Source organism: Sturnira hondurensis, unplaced genomic scaffold (genome assembly GCF_014824575.4).
Source record: "Sturnira hondurensis isolate 20B ecotype Veracruz unplaced genomic scaffold, ASM1482457v3 Scaffold0002039, whole genome shotgun sequence".
Classification (NCBI taxonomy): Eukaryota; Metazoa; Chordata; class Mammalia; order Chiroptera; family Phyllostomidae; genus Sturnira; species Sturnira hondurensis.
The window spans coordinates 2,981,506-2,999,775 of NW_028074670.1; the positions used below are offsets into that span (position 1 = coordinate 2,981,506).

The window sequence follows — 18,270 nt, forward strand, 5'->3', positions numbered from 1 at the left end:
GCAGGGGGAGAGGAGGAGCCCGGCTGTGGGCAGCTCGCACCAGGAGGCTACACCTCCTTCTCTACTCACAGTCTTCAGCAGAGAGAAAGTCGGTTGGGTAACGCAGGAACCTGTGGCAGTCATGCCTGGTGTTCTTCATTTTCTCAAAATGGGAGGTAAGGTTATGCCATTTTTGTGCCTCTGTGCCTGGTAAGTTTCTGCTTCTGCCTCCTTTAAAAATCAGCGATACATCCCTGCCTTTGGGGGCCATTTCCTGACCCCTTCCTTGCAGTGTGCTCGGGCCACTGCCAGTAGAATCACCTTGGGGGAGGGGGGCTGGGGGAGGGGCGGCTCGTTGGGCTTGGGAGTCCTCGAAGACTCAGACTTCCTGGTTCGGAGTCTCCGAGGGGCGGGGCCCGGAGATCTGCGTTTGAAAGGGCCCCCATGGGCATCCTAATGGTGCAGTGACGCTGGAAACCCCCACTAAGTGCTCCCGATTCATTTTACAATTCTCCATTATTGCAATTAAACTCTCTTCTTTGCCCAGCGGGCTGCCCTTGGGAGGGAGTGTCTCTTCATTTACATACTTCTAGTGCAGCTCTGCGCTGGGCTACCACAGTGGGCTTGGGGTGCTTGTTTGTGAAATGAGTGATGTGTCCAAAATGGGAGCCCAGGGGCCCTGATCCCCAGATCCACTGGTTTCCCTGTCACATCACATTTTATCTCCATAACGACCAAATTCTTTGTGAAAGCATTTCCTGCTCCAACTATGCCTAAAAATCATACACCGATGTAGAAACCTCAAGTCCCTGCAGAAGGATTCGGAAGAATGGGATTTATGGAGGATTGGTAGCTCGAAGGAAAGTCAGAAAGTGAGGCCCTGTGATAGTGAAGTGAGTAGACTCAACACAAGGAGGATGAGCCCGCAAGCCCCTGCAGCCTGTGTCGGTTCTAAGTCTATTACCCAAGTTTCCCCCAAACCCAGCAAGGAGTTATTCTGGAAGAGCCCTTGGCTGGTGGGGCTCAGTTGGCTGGGTGTCATCCCATAAAGTGAAAGGTTGCCGTCTCAATCCACAGTCGCCGCACATGCCTGGGTTGCGGGTTTTTCCCTGGCCGGAGAGCATATGAGAGAACCCACCAATGTTTCACACATCAACGCCCCCTCTTTCTTCCTCCCTTCCCCTCTCTGTAAACATAAATAAATAAAATCTTTAAAAAATTAAAAAAATAGCCCTGGCTGATGTGGCTTAGTGGATTGAAGGGTCACTGGTTCGATTCCCAGTCAGCACACATGCCTAGCTTGGGGGCCAGGTCCTTGACTGGGGTGTGCGAGAGGCATCCAACTGGTGTTTCTCCTTCACACATTGATGCTTCTCTCCCTCTCTTTGTCCCTCCCTTCCCCTTTGTCTGAAAATAAATAAAATCTTTTTAAAAATTAGAAAATAATTATGAAAACTTACTCTGGAAGAGAGCCTTGGGATGATACAATGAGGTGGGTGCTTACAGGTAGAATGAGTCATAACAGAAGGCTTCTGTGGGGCTTGCATGGAGAAATTATAGTTTGTAATCCCACACTATCCAAGGATAAAGATGCTCCGATACCGTTGGCTAATGCTGTTCATGTAGAGAAATGAGTGAACACTGCCAACTCATCTTAGCAGAAATGAGTATATCTCCTAAGAACAGCTTACTCCTCTAGCAAAGATCTTTACTGAGCACTTCCATCGGGCAGGGGCTGTACTAGCTGCTAGAGATGTGACAGTAGGCACAGCAGGCACAGGACCTGTCCTGAGGAGTCACAGGATTGTTCTCACTCACCCAGTTCCCAGCCTGTAATTTGTTATGCTTCGTGGATTTGTCTGGCAGAGCATAGGACTCAGCAAATAACCAGAGCCAATCATTTTGCCAGTTAGGCTTCCTGCTCTCACATTAATAACTATAGTCTTGAGTCACTTGCGACTTGGGTGAGTGTAAAACAATTGCCAAACAAAATTCAACTGAGTACATTTTAAAGATCTTGCCAATTCTATTCAGCAATTCATAAATCAGGCAGTATTCAATCTAGCAGACAGAAAGAAGCTCTGAGGAAGTGCACCAAATGAAATACTTTTATAGGCAGCAGGGGGCAGGGGGAACAAGGAAGTTATACTAGACAAAAAAGTGATTCGTTATTGCAAAGTCTCTTTCCTTTAGAGGATGGCAGGAGTCTATCAGGCGGATTACCCACATAGGGCAGATTAAGTGATTCTTGATTGACTAGTTTAAGGTTGCATTACTGGGAGATCCCTAACTAGTTATGTTTCAATTTGGTGATATGGGGCTTAGCATAAGTGACTCCATTTTGGAGTCTAAAAAGAAGCCTATTGTCTTTTACTTTGTAATTTTATTTCTTTTTAGAGAAGGAGAGAAACATCAATGTGAGAGAGAAACATCTATTCATTGCCTCTCCCATACACCCCAATTGGGACTGAACTGCAACCCAGGCATATTCCCTAACTGGGAATCAAACCAGTGACCTTCTGTTTTCTGGGACAACGTGCAAACAACTGAGCCATACTGGGCAGGGCCCTGTTTTGTTTGTTTTAAACTTCTACATCCATTCTATCACCTATTTTTTAAGGATTTTATTTATTTATTTTTAGAGAGAGGGGAAGGGAAGGAGAAATAGAGGAAGAGAAACATCAATGTGTGGTTGCTGCTCTCGTGCCCCCTACTAGGGACCTGGCCTGCAACCCAGGCACGTGCCCCGACTGGGAATCAAACCAGTGAACCTTTGGTTTGCAGGCCATCGGTCAATCCACTGAGCCACACCAGCCAGGGCATGTTGTCTTGTTTTTAACACAGTCAATTCTGCCAGGTGGGACTTGCTCTGGACAAATGGATGTCAAGTTGGGTCAGCTGATGAGGTCAACAGACCTCCCACACCAGGAAGTGCTGCCAACCACCAGTGGCCTGCTTCACTACTGCTATGGCACTGCCTGGGTCCTACTTGCAGCCCCACTAGGAGTGCATGTGACCTTTCCTCCCCCAATGGCCCACTGAGAGGTTGTTGAGATGATTCTTGAAAGACTAAATCGCTGGGAGTCTTAATTTCCAAAGAGCTTGAGGAAGCAGAAATCACAGAGCCTCAGAAGGCCCTGTTTCAGATAACAAGGGACCCTGAAGCTTAAGGTTCAATAGTTTCACAGTAAGTCCACCAATGCATTCAATGCTAGAGGGTAAAAATATCTGGTGTCTGTGATCCAGAAGGATCAGAGGACTCTCTGGATGCTTAGAGGAAAGGAAGTGAGGATGAGAGCAACTTCGATGTTTTACTTCCTTGATCTTACTAATAAATCATACTTCCTCTTCTTCATCCCCCACATCCAACAGTAGGTTTAAATGCTAGATTCTGAACTAGTCAAGGGCAGAAATCATATCTCATTCATCTTTGAATCCTTGGTACTTCACACATAGCATAAACAAGATACTTGTTGAATGAATGGATGGATGAGTGAGTAAATGATCTCAGGCACTGAGGCTAACAGCCCTGTGTGTATCTCCCTCTCTTTTCCTTCTTGACCTCCTTCTGGAGGTGGCATTGCAGTGACAAAAACACATGAGCTCTAGAATCAGACTCGAGCCTGAATCCTGATTTTGACATATACCATTGATGTGACCTCGAGCTAGTTACTCAACATCTTAGCCTCGATTTTCTTATTTGTAAAACGGAGCCCATAATGTCTCCCCTGCAAGGTTGTGAGAATCAGCAATACTGTCTGCCAGTGCCTGGTATGTAGTAGGTCTTAATAAATTGTATCATTCTTATTATTACTTTAGTACAGGGTTAGGCAAACCACAGTCCACGGGCCAAGTCTGCCTTTTTTGTGAATAAAGTTCTGTTGGAACACAGCCACATGTAATTTGCAACATCCGGCTGCTTCCGTGCTGCAGTGGCAGGGGCAGGTAGCTGTGGCGGAGACTGGAGAGTAAACCAAGCCTAAAATGTTCACCATCTGCCCCTTTATAGAAAAACTTTGTCAACCTCTGATTTAGGCCTTCATCACTTTACTCTTAGCTTATAGTTGCCTCCTACCTGGTCTTCCTCCCATTATGTTCTCTCTCTACCCTGCAGCTGGTTGTTTCTCTAACATATATAATCCATTAGGGTTTTACTCAAAAAAACCTTTGTTGGCTCCTCATTTTCTGCAACTCTCTAGTATATTTTCAAGACTGTGTCAGCACCTGGCCCCAACCCTCCTCTGCAGCCTTGTCTCCCTCTGGACTCTCCTCTCAGAGTCCTGCACGCTGGCCAAGCCAGGCTGCAGAGCAGGTCAGTGGCTGGTGCAGCTCTGGAACTGCTCCCCATCTCCTCTGTAAGATGTTTTTTTCTCTGTTCTCTGCTGCTCTGATTGGCTTTATCTTCCAAAGCTTCTCTGTGAAGCCTACCTTGATCCTCTTCCTCTGCACCCTCATATAAATCAGGATGCATTGTGCTGCAATAACAAATAACCTCAGAATCTCAGTGACATGACCACACATAAGTTGAATGGAGAACAACCTATATACTCTACTCATGGAGCATAGATGCTTTAACAAGTGTCTATTATGTTTTTCTTCCACCCAATAGGAAAAAAAAAGACAGCTTAGCCTTTTCTTTGTAACATGTTCACAGTAACTGATCACCTAATTAACAGAGAATGTGTCATTTTCCCTAAAACAAATGCTCTTGTAGAAGTTATGGTTGATAAATAACTATGAAAGGAGAACTTTATTTAAGAAAGAAAAAATGGAAAGTCTGGGTGGACTGAACTGTAAATGAAGAACTGTGGGGGCACAAAAATCGGTTTTCCTCCTGTCTTTCTAAGTTCTTCTTGTTATGGAAGAAACTCCCAGAAACTTGGTGTTTTGTTTTTGTTTTTTGCCAATGCAGGAAAGAATTACACATTAGTGAGTCTATTAGTGTGCAAGCAGGGTTCATTGGTGATCAGTTCTCTTCTCCTGCAAGAAAGTGGGCCTATTTAAGGGGGTGGGGAGGGTGGAAGGCATAGGTTCATAGTGAGGCAGGGCAAGGGCAGTGTAAGTATGGGTGGCCACAGGCCTGGGTGGCAAGCATGTAGGTGGCCTGAGGCTAGGCAGCCAGAAAGCCAAGAGCACCAAAACCCAGAGTCCTGTGTTCTGAGGACTTATGTAGTTGGTGGGGTGAGGGGTGAGGGAGTTACATATTGATTGACAGGTAAAGGTGGTGCCAGCTTTGGGAGCGGGGAGTGAATACCCAGAGATGTTTATGGGCTTCTTCCTTCAGGCACTATGGGCCCTTTGCAGTCTTTCAGGCCTTGGGATGAAAGCACAGTTTCAAGGCTTTCTTTCCAAGATAATGGAAAAGATACACGGAATTCCAAGGCCTGCTCTCCTCCCGTGTTAGCACAGTGTGTCCTGTGATGTCGGAATACCTGGCAATGTGACCGGACCAGGCTCATGTCAGTGGGTGAGACATGTCTCCCTCCTCCTCCCTGCCTTGGTTTGCTATCTATCCTACCTAACATTCTGGCTGGGCTAATAATCAAATTAATATGAAACAGATTAACAGGAAAAAATTGTTCAAAATTTATGAGTGTACATGCAAGAGTGCCATAAGAATATGAGACCTAAGCCCTGGCTGGTGTAGCTCAGTGGATTGAGCACGGGCCTGCGAACCAGAGGATCCTGGTTTGATTCCAGTCAGGGCACATGCCTGGGTTGCAGACTGGTTCCCTGCAGGCCAACTCCCAGCAGGGGATGCACGAAAGGCAACCATACATTGATGTTTCTCTCCCTCTCCTTCCCCTCTAAAGATAAATAAGTAAATAAATAAAATCTTTAAAAAAAAAAAAAGAATATGAGACCTAAAGCTGTGTTGGACAGTTGAGGTTTATATGCCATTTAAAACAAAGGATAAGGGGAGTGGGGACCTGGGGTTTCAAAGGTAAAGCAGGCAATTCACAGATAGATGAGAATGAGCAAACATGGAGTGAACAAATTCTTGCTGAGCCATCCAGAAACCATGGGGTACAGAGCGAGGTCTAACAGATAGGCTTTACTAGATTTCCAGCTGTCTGCCATAGTTAGTTTATGGCAGACATCATTTATTATGGTGCTAAGGTGATGCTCTCCTCGTTTAAGCAGGGTTTTTTAGCCTGAATTCCTTTAGAAAGGTAAGGGGGGAGGGTCAAAAGTTCTAAGTCTTTTGTTTCTTAATAACTAGCTTAAAATCAATCCCCAAAGGCATATTTTGGAGTAAAAGTTGGGTCCCCCTCAGAGTTATGCTTAGAAGCGCTTTTGGCCATAGTAGGTGCTCAGGAAACACTGGCTCCCAGCTGGACCCACAGCTGTTTTCTCTAACTAGCTGTGGAGTCATCATTTCTGAGGCAGCCTGAGTCCTAGGGGTGCAGTTGAGTGAGGAGGGAAGAAGGACCCAGCCTCTGTCTGAGACAGCTTGGTGCTTTCATCAGCACTCCCCCACCCCCCGGCATGAAACCACATTTGGCTGTGCTCCAAGTGACACAGGTGAGTTCAGGGCTGTCCCCTGTCCCTCTTCTGAACACACTTGCTCAGTCCTCTACGTCTCATCCTAGGAATGTCTAGCCCTTGCCTCCTCATATTTAGTTTCTGCCCAGTCTCTTAACACTGACATTTGGGAAAGAGCCTGGTAGGTTAGCTTTTCCTTGGACATTGTGGGCCCCAACAAGATTCATTTAGTATGGAATTTAATTCATTCAAGAAATTTATCCACTGAGATGGACTCCCTATAGTCAACTGAGGAAAGAGTACTTTTTTTAAAAAAGATTTTATTTATTTATTTTTAGAGAGAGAGAAGGAGAGAAACATCAACATGTGGTTGCCCCTTGCATCCCTGCCACCGGGGACCCAACCAGCAACCTAGGCTTCTGCCCCAACTGGGGATTGAACCAGAGATCCTTTAGTTCACAGGCCTGTGCTCAATCCACTGAACTGAGCTACACCAGCCAGGCTATTCTTTACTACAGTCTAGGATTAACTTTGCTGTCCTCTCATCTCCCTCAGCATCCTGTTATGCAGCCCCATCTTCATTCCAAGAAGTACATTGGGAACAGGCTCCACTTTGTTAGCACTGTGCCGATCCCTGTGCAGGGTCTCTGCTTCCCATGCCTTTGCTTTAAATGCTGGGCCCTGGAGTGTGTGGCCCAGGACACCCACTGAGCCTACACCTTTTTTCTGCCATCAGTGCTTGCCCTGCCCACGATCGCATCCCTGGCTTGGCCTTTTGTTTGTGGTCCAGCTGTTCTGTCTTGCTCTCTTGACCTCCCTGAGGATTGGATCTTTGACTCTGGACACCAGTCAGATCATCAGAGCCTGCCCTGATTCTCCCAGGCACTGTGCTGGCAGAACCCACGGGGAAACTAGGCTTGGAAATCTATACTGAACCAACCGTGCACTTCCCGTCCGGATCTGTGCCCCAGTCTTACTTTGGGAGCAGCCCCAAGAGCTCTCGATGGAGACCTGGATTGAACTGACCATGTTCATTAGGATTAGATGAAGCACCAGCCCCTCCACAGGGTGCTGAGGATTGTCCCCGTGGGAGCCCACCACCCACTCTGATTTTTTTTCCAATCCTACTGTGCAACCTGGTTCTTGATTTTGAGCTTCACCTTGTTCTTTTGCTGGTGGGCATCGTGCCAGGCTATCCTCTGCCATTCTGAGGAGTCTTTTGAACTCAGTGCTCTGTGTTCTATCTGCACCACTGCTGTCCCCCATCCCAACGCTGAGGCCACCTCTTCAGAACTCCAATGAGGAGACCTCAGGGAGAGCTGGTCCAGGACTATAAGCAGTGGCTCCTACCACCCAGTAAAGCTTATTCACTCATGTAAAGCACTTAGTGTAGTGTCTGGCCCACAGTCAGCCTAGGTAAGTATTATTTATTGTTACTGTTGTTGCTAACACCTTATAATTAAAGTAGGCAAGGTATGGCCCCTGAAGAGGGAGGCACACATAGCTGTTACTAATAATAAGCCATATTTTAAAAGTGGTTGAACATCTCCTTGCCCCTGCCACATTGCCTCAAACCGTGCTCCATGTGTTTGGCACCTAACACTCACCTTGACCTTTCATGACCTAGGACTCCCTCTTGGTCTATTCCTATAGCTTCCCTCTCAGCTTGTGACCCAATGGTCCCTTTCATCTGGCCCTGTAGAGTTATTTCTCCTACTCCTCACTACAAGTGACCCTCCACCCGAACAAAGACAGGCTTGTTGATTGTTCTGCCCCTAAACACCAGTGGGAGTGTGAGGAGCTGGTTACTTGGAGAGTGTCCAGGACCCACTGTCCTTTCATTGTACATAGACTATGGGCAAGAGGCATCTCCTAGTCAAGGAACAGGATTCCATGGGCTTTGGGCTTTGAACTAAGATACAGGGTTGTCAGAAGCTGCTGAGGTGGTGCTGACAGGCTCCAGAAACAGAGGACATCTGCCCTCTGGGTCACAGGGCCACTGAGGAAAGTTAGCCAGGATATCAGCTGGCAATAATCAAGAAGGGGGAGGAGCATGATCAAAGGGAAAAGCAAAACTGAAGCAGGAAGCACGTGACTTTCTCAGGACCTGGTCTTGTGCCTGGTACAGAAGAATAATGTATGAATGAAAGAATGAATGGATAAATTAATTCAAGGAGTGCAAAAAAAAGAAAAAAGAGATGATAGCAGGCACCTCTTTTCCTTCCTCCTCTTCTCTCCCTGCCCCCATCTCCTACCCCGCTCTCTTTTCCCTCTCTTTCTTCTCCTGATGAGTCTGTCCCATCCTGGAAGAAGTGGGAACTCTATCCCCACCAGAGTGGCAGCCCAGCCCAGCTCAGCAGGGAGGGCACTGTGTGCAGGGAGAAAGCCCTGGGCTGGCTCTGAAGTGTGGTATGGGGCTGCAAGGGCCTCGGGAAGAGCACAGTCTGAAGCAGGCCCGTTAGTAGCAGGGCTCAGCAGAGGACTTGGTTTAGAAAAGGAACTAGCAGGATTACCTGGAATAGGGCTTGGGTGAATGTCCTCCCTTCGGGAGGGAGATCTTTGGGATGAAACTAAATCACCAAGTATATGGCTCACTGGTATAACAACGTATAACTGTTAAAAGAATTTTAGCCGTATGCTGTGACATTCACCCTTCTAAAAAGAGGAGACAGTGGATTTTAGCATTTTCACAGAGCTGTGCCACCATCCCATCCCCATTTTCTAACTCTGGAGCATTTTATCACCTTGTATGCATTGAGTCATTCCCCATCCCTCCTCCTCCTGGTGTCTGGCCACCACCAATCCACATTCAGTCTCTGTGAATTTGCCTATTCTGGACATTTCATATAAATGGAATCACATAATATGTGTGAGGCCTTTTGTGTTTGCTATTTCACTTAGCATAATATTTTCAAGGCTTACCCATGTTGTATTATGTATCAGTATTTCATTCCTTTTTATGGCTGAATAATATTCTACTGTACATATACCATGTCTTGTTCATCCATTCATCAGTTGATGACTATTTGAGTTGTTTCCACTTTTTGGCTATTGTGAATAATGCTGTTATAAACATCTGTGTACAAGTTCTTGTATGCACACATTTTCATCTTTTTTCAGGGGAAAAATATGTATTTTTAAGCTCTGTTCACTGAAAACATTTAGAAACAACAAAAGCCCTAGTGCCCCAGAGCAATCTAGTCCCTAGCTTGAGATTCTTTTTTTTTCATTTTACTGTTCATATTTTTATCTTCTTCTTCTTAGATAAGTCCCTTTAACATTTCATACAATAAGGGCTAGGTGATGATGAACTCCTTGAACTTGGCCTTATCTGAGAAGAACTTCATCTGCCCTTCCATTCTAAATGAAAGCTTTGCTGGATAGAGCAATCTTGGATGTACGTGTTTGCCTTTCATGAATACTGCTTTCCAGCCCCTTCTTGCCTACAAAGTTTCTTTTGAGAATTATTTGGCAGTCTTATGGGAACTCCTTCATAGGTAACTCTCTCCTTTCCTCTTGCTGCTTTTAAGGTTCTCTCCTTATCTTTAATCTTGGCTAATGTAATTATGATGTACCTTGGTGTGTTCCTCCTTGGGTCCAACTTCTTTGGGATTCTCTGAGCTTCCTGGACTTCCTGGAAGTCTATTTCCTTTGCCAGATTGGGGAAGTTCTCTATTATTAGTTCAAATAAGTTTTCAGTTTCTTGCTCTTCCTCTTCTCCTTCGGGTACCCCTATAATTCGGATGCTGGAACATTTTAAGATGTTCTGGAGGTTCCTAAGCCTCTCCTCATTTTTTTGAATTCTTGTTTCTTCATTCTGTTCTGGTTGAATGTTTCTTCCTTCTGGTCCACTCCATTGATTTTGTGTCCCAGTTTCCTTCCCATCAGTGTTGGTTCCCTATATATTTTCCTTTATATCACTTAACATAGCTTTCATTTTTCCTCTAATTTGCAACCATATTTAACCAATTCTATGAGCATCCAGATTACCAGGGTTTTGAACTGTGCTTCAGATAGGTTGATATCTCTCTGTTGCTTAGTTGTATTTTTTTCTAGAGCTCTGATCTGTTCTTTCATTTGGGCCATTTTTTTTCTCTCGACGTGCCTATTTTAGTAGTGAGAGGCAGAGCCTTAGGTGTTCACCAGGGCAGGACAACCCATGTCACTGCGTTGTGATGCTGTCTGTGGGGGAGGGGTTCCAGAGGGAACAATGGCACTTGCTCCACTCTCTGCTGGATCTCAGTCACTTCCCTGGCTACCCACAAGCAAACTGGGCCCTTCTGGTGCTGATTCCCAGGTGGGTGGGTTTGTGTATATTCTAGGATCCTATGGGTCTCTCCAACAAACTCTTCTGTGAGGCTGGGAGTTTCTCCTGCTGCCACCTCAACCTGGCAGCAGGAAAAAGGTATTTTCAGTCAGGGGTTTGAGACTTTATTTCCCTGGGTTGTGTGCTCTGTTTTGCTCCCCAGTTGTTCCTCCTGGTTTATGTGCACGTGAATGTGGGACTGCCCAGTCCACAATCCACTGCCTTGCTGGGTCCACCAGCTGCCGCCTTGCTGTGAACCCTCTCTTCTGGGCTGCCCATCTCTGCCCCTCCTACTGGTCTGGATGAATGTTTCTTCTTTAACTCCGTGGTTGTTGGACTTCCACACAGTTTGATTTTCTGTCAGTTCTGGTTGTTTTTTGTTTTTAAATGTGTTGTTGTTCTCCTTCTTTTGGTTGTGCAAGGAGGCACAGTATGTCTACCTATGCCTCCATCTTGGCTGGAAGTGCTCATATTTTCTTGAGTATAAAATATCCCTCACTTTTTGGTAACAAACTATAGAAATGATCCCTGAAAGTATAGTCTTGCCCTCACTTTTTGGAAGTTGGCATTAACCACTTCACTTTCATGAAAGGCCTCTATTAGTACCTGTTTTATTGTGAACTGTAAAAATCTGAAGAGCATTTTCGCTTTTATGAGAAAAGGTGACAAGCAGCAGCATCACTCAGCGTTTGTTGTGCAACAGGCTTCACAGAGGTGGCGCACACCCCGGACAGTGAGGGGGCACTGCTTTCACTGCCTGTTGGTATCATATTAGGTTTTCTGTGTTATTTGCTATGATTTAGCAGAGTATTTTTTTTTTAGTCTGAGAATGCTCACATTTTTTATGGAGATTAATGGTAACTGCCTCTTCGCTTTACGCCTTTTTAGCTTCCCAAAGCTTTCATAGGTATGCTCTACTTTTGGTTAGCAGGAGGAACCTGCTGGGGTAGAGTTGCTGGGTTCTGTGGTACGGAACTCTGTGTTTCTTTTGGCAGGGAACTGCCAAGCTGTTTTCCACAGTGGCTGCACTATTTTACATTCCTACCATCAGTGTAGGAGGGTTCCAATGTCTACACATCTTGACCAACACTTGTTACTGTTGGTTTTTTCATAGTCATGCTAGTGGGTGTGAACCTGTAACTCATTACAGCTTTGGATTATACTTCTATAGTAATGATGTTGAGCATCTTTTCATACAGGTATTGGCCATTCGTATGTCTTCTTTGGAGAAATATCTTTAAACATGTGTAACTTTAACTTTTGATGCATATATCCACATTCCTCAGTATAGCCTGAGACGGAGCATGTGTAGTGGTAATCACTTCTTTTAGTTACCATCAGTGATTCGAGTGGCAGGGTAATTTCCTGAGGTTTCCCTGAAAGAAGAGGGATGTGGTGGAGGTTGATGTTTTTCCTGAGTGTTGCTTTCACTGGCTGTCAGGCGGCATATTACTGTGGGGATTAAATTTAGAATTTAAGTGCGGGCAGGATAATATTCACTGGCTATATAGGTTCAGTGATACCAGTTATTTAAGGTCTGTATCTGTTCTGATTGGCTGATGCCCACGCCATAATTGCTATTTGACATTCCCGCATATAGATTATCTGCCTCACTTGCCTGGCATACAGTTGATAATTGTTAATTTTCTTCCTTCTTTCTATTTTGGGCTATTTTATGTCTGCCGTCCTCAAGAGCAGGCCATTGATTGCTGGTATCTATTTTTTTTGAGGAATGTACAATTTTTTAAAAGTTTTTATTTACTGCTTTGAGAGAAAGAGAGAGAGAAACATTGATGTGGGAGAGAAACATCGATTGGTGGCCTGTTTCGAATGCCCCAACCAGGGATCGAACTCACAACCTAGGTATGTGCCCTGACTAGGATTCAACTCTCAAACTTTCGGTGTCTGGGACTACACTCCAACCAACTGAGCTGTCTGGCTAGGGAGCTCTGATGCTTTTTTGTGGGTGGTCTGGTTCTTTAGCATGAAAACAAAATCTTTCTGTACAGCCCTTTGTCACAATGAGGTTGGCAGTTGCTCATAATCCCAGAGTCCCCCATGAAGCCCCTTAGTCTGTTAACGTGAAGAAGCTTTTTAAAGGAAGTTGTTCTGTGTGGACATACGGGGTACACATTCAGCTATGTTCTCACTTGCTGTCATCCACAGTGACCACTGACTGGTGTAAATAAAAAAATCAGTGTTACTTATGGAAACAATTTAAATGGAGTTAGTAGGAGACTGGTTAAATAAAGTGCGGTACAGCCATACTGCAGTGGTTGCCACGCTTGTTCTGTAGAGAGCCAGAGAGTAACATTTAGGTTTTGGGGCCACAGACTCACTGATGCAACTATTCAACTCAGCTGTTGAGATGTGCAGGTAGCTGCAGACAATACGTATGTGACTGGGCTTTGTATGCTCTCCAGGAAAGCTTCATTTGGGTGCTGGGTCATCCCTGACCTGCAGGCCATAGTTTGCTGACCTCTGTTATAATGAACTCTTACCATTTGTCTATTAAAAAGAATCAAATAGAGCCCTGGCTGGTGTAGCTCAGTGGATTGAGCTCAGGCCTGCGAACCAGGGGATGGCGGTTCAATTCCCAGTCAGGGCACATGCCTGGGTTGTAGTCCAGTTCCCTGCAGGCCAACTCCCAGCAGGGGACGCACAAAAGGCAACCATACATTGATGTTTCTCTCCCTCTCTCCTTCCCCTCTAAAGATAAATAAATAAATAAATAAAATCTTTAAAAAAATCAAATAGGATTATGTGCACTGACAATGATGTCCATCAAACTGTTCAATAAATAAATAAATAAATAAACACACCCACTTGTACAGGCGTGAAAAGAGTCTTAAAGAACACACTCAGCTGTTAACGGCAGTCACACCAGGTGATTAGAGTTGGGGAAGTGGGAGGTGGAGGCAGACGGGTATTGAAACTTACTGTTTCAATGTTGTGCACTGAGAGCACCTCGCTTTGCGATTAAATAAAATTCAATAGGGATTTTTTTTAGTTCAGAAGAGTTTACTAGTCATAATTATAATATGCATAAGCTTGTGTTCAACATAAAATATAAGAACTTCACAATCATCGTAACCACACGATCACCATTACGTGGTGCCTCTAAGTATCCATGTAGGATGGGGGTCTAGCTGGATCTGTGGACAAAGCGGAGGCATGCTGACTGAGAAGCCAGGGCAGGGCCTGGATTGGGAAGTGTGAAGCTGTACGGGAACCAGGGTCTGAGGGAGAGCTGGGGCCAGAGACATCAGCCTTCCATCTAGTCAGGAAGCCCCTCACATCCATCTCCCTCTGGGCCTGAAGGGACTCAGGAATGTTACAGTAGCTTCTACTTTCTGGGTCAGTTCCTACATTTTCACCGAGCTCAAAGCCCTTGTTCCCTCGTTTGCTGGAGATCCCCTACTGCAGTCCTGGTGCTGGTGGGTAGAGGAGGTCTCCACGCTCACGGCCAAGGCAGGAGGGGCACAGGTCAAGTTCTCTGCCCTGGCACACGTGTACCATAGAGGGGAGTGAGAGTTGAGAGGGATCATTGTGCAATAAGTCACCTATGAGTCACATCTGAGCTTTCTTTGTGCAGTAAGTCACCTATGAGTCACCCTGAAGTATGAATAGGAGTTCGTCACATCAACCAAGGCCGGGCAGGAAGTTCCAGGCAGGCAGAAGAGCAGAAGGTCCAGAGACAGGAAACACAGTCAAAGGCACCCTGAGAAGTTTGTGCACAGAGGGGAGGCTGAGACGCCACAGATCAGGAAGAGAAACTAGCAGAGAGTTGCAAGCAGGAGAGACAGGAAGTCAAACTTGAACTTTAGAGAGATTTTTCGGGGGAGGGGGGCGGGAATGGATGGCCGAGCAGTTCATGACCTCTTGTTCAGGTGAGAAGTGATGTGAGCCTGCCTTCAGTCAGCCCCTGGCCTCAGATCTCTCTGGCCTCACCAATGGGCCTGCTCACTATACTTGCTATGCGCTCCCTTGCTTCTTAGCTTGGCCAGTTCTCCTTCAGCCTTTAAACTATTAAAACTCAGGTGTTACCTCCAAGAAGAAGAGTTCATTGATATCCTCACCCCATCCCCCACCACTGGGTCAGGGAGCCCTGATCTGGGCTCAGTGAGGTTCTGTGCATTTCTCTGTCTGTGTGTGAATCTTGTTGCTCTCTGATTGTATTTTGGCTCTGAATTAGACTGTTACTTTCCTAGAGCAGGGGCAAGGACTCATTCATCTTCGGGTTTCCAATGCCGAGCACAAAACCTGATCGAGAAGGTAATTAGTAAATATCTGTGACTGAAGGAGTAAAAGTGAAAAGTAAAGAGGGAAGGTGAGAGATACTTGGAGAGTCACATCAGGACAACTTGCCAAGTGTCTGGGCAGGGCTGCTGGGAAAGGCGGGTAGCGAGGGTGGCATCTGGGGTGACTCCAGGTTATCTGGCTTGGGACTAGGGAAGGCAGGAATTGTTTTCACTGGCAATACTGACTCCGAATTTATGTTTCTCCCCTCACACTGACCACTTCTCCAACTCTCTGCACACCAACTGAGTGTCCAACAATTCAACTTGGCCATGGCCGGGCAGCTCAATCGGTTAGAGTGTCATCTCTGATACACCAAGGTATTTGATCCCTTGTCAGGGCACATACAGGAATCAGCCAGTGAATGCATAAATAAGAGCAACAAATTGATGTCCCCCCTTCCTTTCTCTCTCTAAAATCAATCAATAAAAAATAAAATAAAATGTTTTTAAAAATTCAATTCAATTCTCACACTATTTACTTGAAGTTGGCACAAGATTCCACAGGTAGAGCTCACGCCACAAGACTGCCTCTATTTCGGACCCCAGTCGCAAGTCCCGGGTTCCCACCTGTACTTCTGACCAACTGGCTATGAATTGGGGTTTCCACAAACTCCTTTTCAGGTTCTGTGATTTGTTAGAACAGCTAACACAAATCAAGGAAACACTTTACATTTACCACTTTTTAATAAAGAATGCAACTCAGGAACTGCCAGGTGGAAGAGATGCGTGGAGCGAAGTAGTGGAGGCAGGGCGGCCCGGAGCCTCCATGGCCTCTCTGGGTTGGCCATCCTCCTAGCACCTAGCACTTCAGTGCAGTTACCAGCCGCAAGCTCTTTGAACCTGCCTGTGTATAATTGAACGCAAAAGGGAATTTATTGGCTCACTTAAGTGACAACTCCAGGGGGCAGGTCTAACTTCCATGGCCCGATAGAAAGGTCAGGACGTTGCCTTGACTCCCAGATGATTTAGTCTCACTTCCTATCCTAAGTTCCATCGCAGCAAGTTCAGCCTGTGTAGGGGCAAAACATGGCTACAGTAGCTCCAGCTGCCTCCTTTCCAGCTCAGTTCCAGATGGAAAAGGCAGGCTTCTTACTTAAATCTAGAAGAACCTGCAACAGCCCAGAGAGTCACTCTCTGGAGGCCAGTATGGTGGTTTGCTGGTCCCTTTACCCATCTGAGGTCAAGGGTCAGCAGTAGAGTCTTGTGCCAGATAAGGAGGGATGGGTCCTTCGTGGGTGGGAGAAGCAACCAATGTTCACCTCGGGGGGAAGGGCAACGCTCTGAAATCCTGCCAAGGTGGAGCTCGAACAGCACGGGCACAGTGTCTGGTACTTGTAGCTCTCAGGAAATACTTCCATGTTGCACAAAAATATGGCACTACCAAGCCATGACCTGGGGCTACGGGACAGAAGCTGCTTCCTGGCCTTATGGTCAGTGTGGATCCAAAGGGTGAAGATACCTTCTGGCTGAGTCAAAGTACTCTAGCAGGCCTGGCCAGGTAGTTTAGTTGGTTAGTGTGTCGTCCCAATACACTAAATTTGTGGGTACGATCCCTGATCAGGGCACATGTTAGAATCAACCAATGAATGCATAAATAAGTGGAAAAACACACTGATGTTCCTCTCTTCCCTTCCTTTCTCTAAAATCAAATATAAAAATACTCTAGAAGCCTGCACGGTATGAGCCCTTTCAATTTGGGATATTTAAATGCTAATCTGTCTAGGGAAATCCAGGTGAGAAGACAAAACACCCAAACATTGGAAAGTTGCAGAGTCAAGAAATCTCTTAAGGTTATGAGAGCCTTAGTCCTTACGCTATGGTTTCCAATTCTTCCTCCTAGATGGAACCTAGGAGCCCAATTTATTAATTTGCTCACTCATCTAATAAAAGCTTATCGATCACCTACTCTGGGCCCAATCCTGGAGGTAGAAAGGTGAATAAGGCCCAACCTCAGCTCTCGAGGTGCTCACCGGCCAGAGCGGGGAGAGTGACTAAACAAGTGACTATCCTGAATGTATAACTGCGAATAATTAAGGTGTCAAGGAAGAGGTTTGAAAGGAAGGACCAGCCCTTTCCCCCTGGGGCTGCCTCGCCTGTGGGCGGTTTCTCAGCACACTGGGGTTAAACTCATCTAAATTCACTCCTGGAGTACTGCCCTGTATTGCAAATGAGGGGTGAGGTTGGCATGAATTTTACGGAGAAAAATTTGCCAATAGCTAGCTAAATTTTTCAGCATTTTCTGTTCTAGGAAGATACTTTTATTTGCACGTGTAAGGAATCACATGTGAACAGGGTTTTGCACTACAGTGCCATTGGTGATAACAAACAATGGAAATAAACTTAACGCTCAAGGTTAATCACAAAGATGGTATAACCACACAAATAAAGGCAGACCTACAGCAGGTCCTCAAATAATGTTTCCTTCAACGTTATTGTCTGATAACTTGTGACTAGGTGCCATAGGAACTCTTGCTTATAGGTGCCTGTTTAAATCATTAGCCTATGGTAAAATTGGTTTCATTACATGTTTCTCTTAAAGTCACAGAACCTATTCATGACATTAAGTGAGGACTCACTGCATTAAATCAAAGGGTTAACTGTGTGTTGTTCTGGAACATGGACCAAGACAGTCTAAGAAGTGAAAAAGCAAGGGCCTGAACTGTGTTACAATATGCTGTCTTTTTTAGAAAAAAAAGGAAAAAATATTGCTTGTCTATATAAACAATACATATACATAAGCTACTTTAATCTAGCTCTGGAAGGTAAAAAAGAAACAGATATCTCCATTAGGGAGAGGAATTGGATGTTCCAGGGATGATGACAGGGAAACTTCACTGTGTACTTTTTCCCATTTCAGTTTTTAATGTATTATGTATTTTTTAAAAAGTACCCCTGTTCTGGCCAAGATGGAGGCATAGGTAGATACGCTTTGCTTCCTTGCACAACCAAAAGCAGGACAACAACCAATTTAAAAACAAAAAACAACCAGAACTGCCAGAAAACCAAACTGTATGGAAGTCTGACAACTAAGGGGTTAAAGAAGAAACATTGATCTAGACTGGTAGGAGGGGCAGAGATGGGCAGCCAGGTGGACAGGACATGCAGCAAGGTGGTGTTGGGCAGAATGGCAGGTAGGGTGGCGGCTGGCAGACCAGGTGGTCCCGCATTCACGTGCAGATAAACCAGGAAGAACAACTG

The 18,270-nt window shown here is 45.6% G+C and overlaps 1 long non-coding RNA gene and 1 pseudogene across 1 annotated transcript; one reads left to right on the top strand and one right to left on the bottom strand.

The window, feature by feature from the left end:
• LOC118982489 (uncharacterized) lies at positions 1-17,445 on the top strand. Its single transcript, XR_005065562.1, has 3 exons — positions 1-155; positions 15,321-15,390; positions 16,913-17,445. It is a non-coding gene; the product is annotated as an uncharacterized LOC118982489 (long non-coding RNA).
• On the bottom strand, positions 11,210-11,315 carry LOC118982751 (uncharacterized; annotated as a pseudogene).
• Positions 17,446-18,270: the final 825 nt, after the last annotated feature.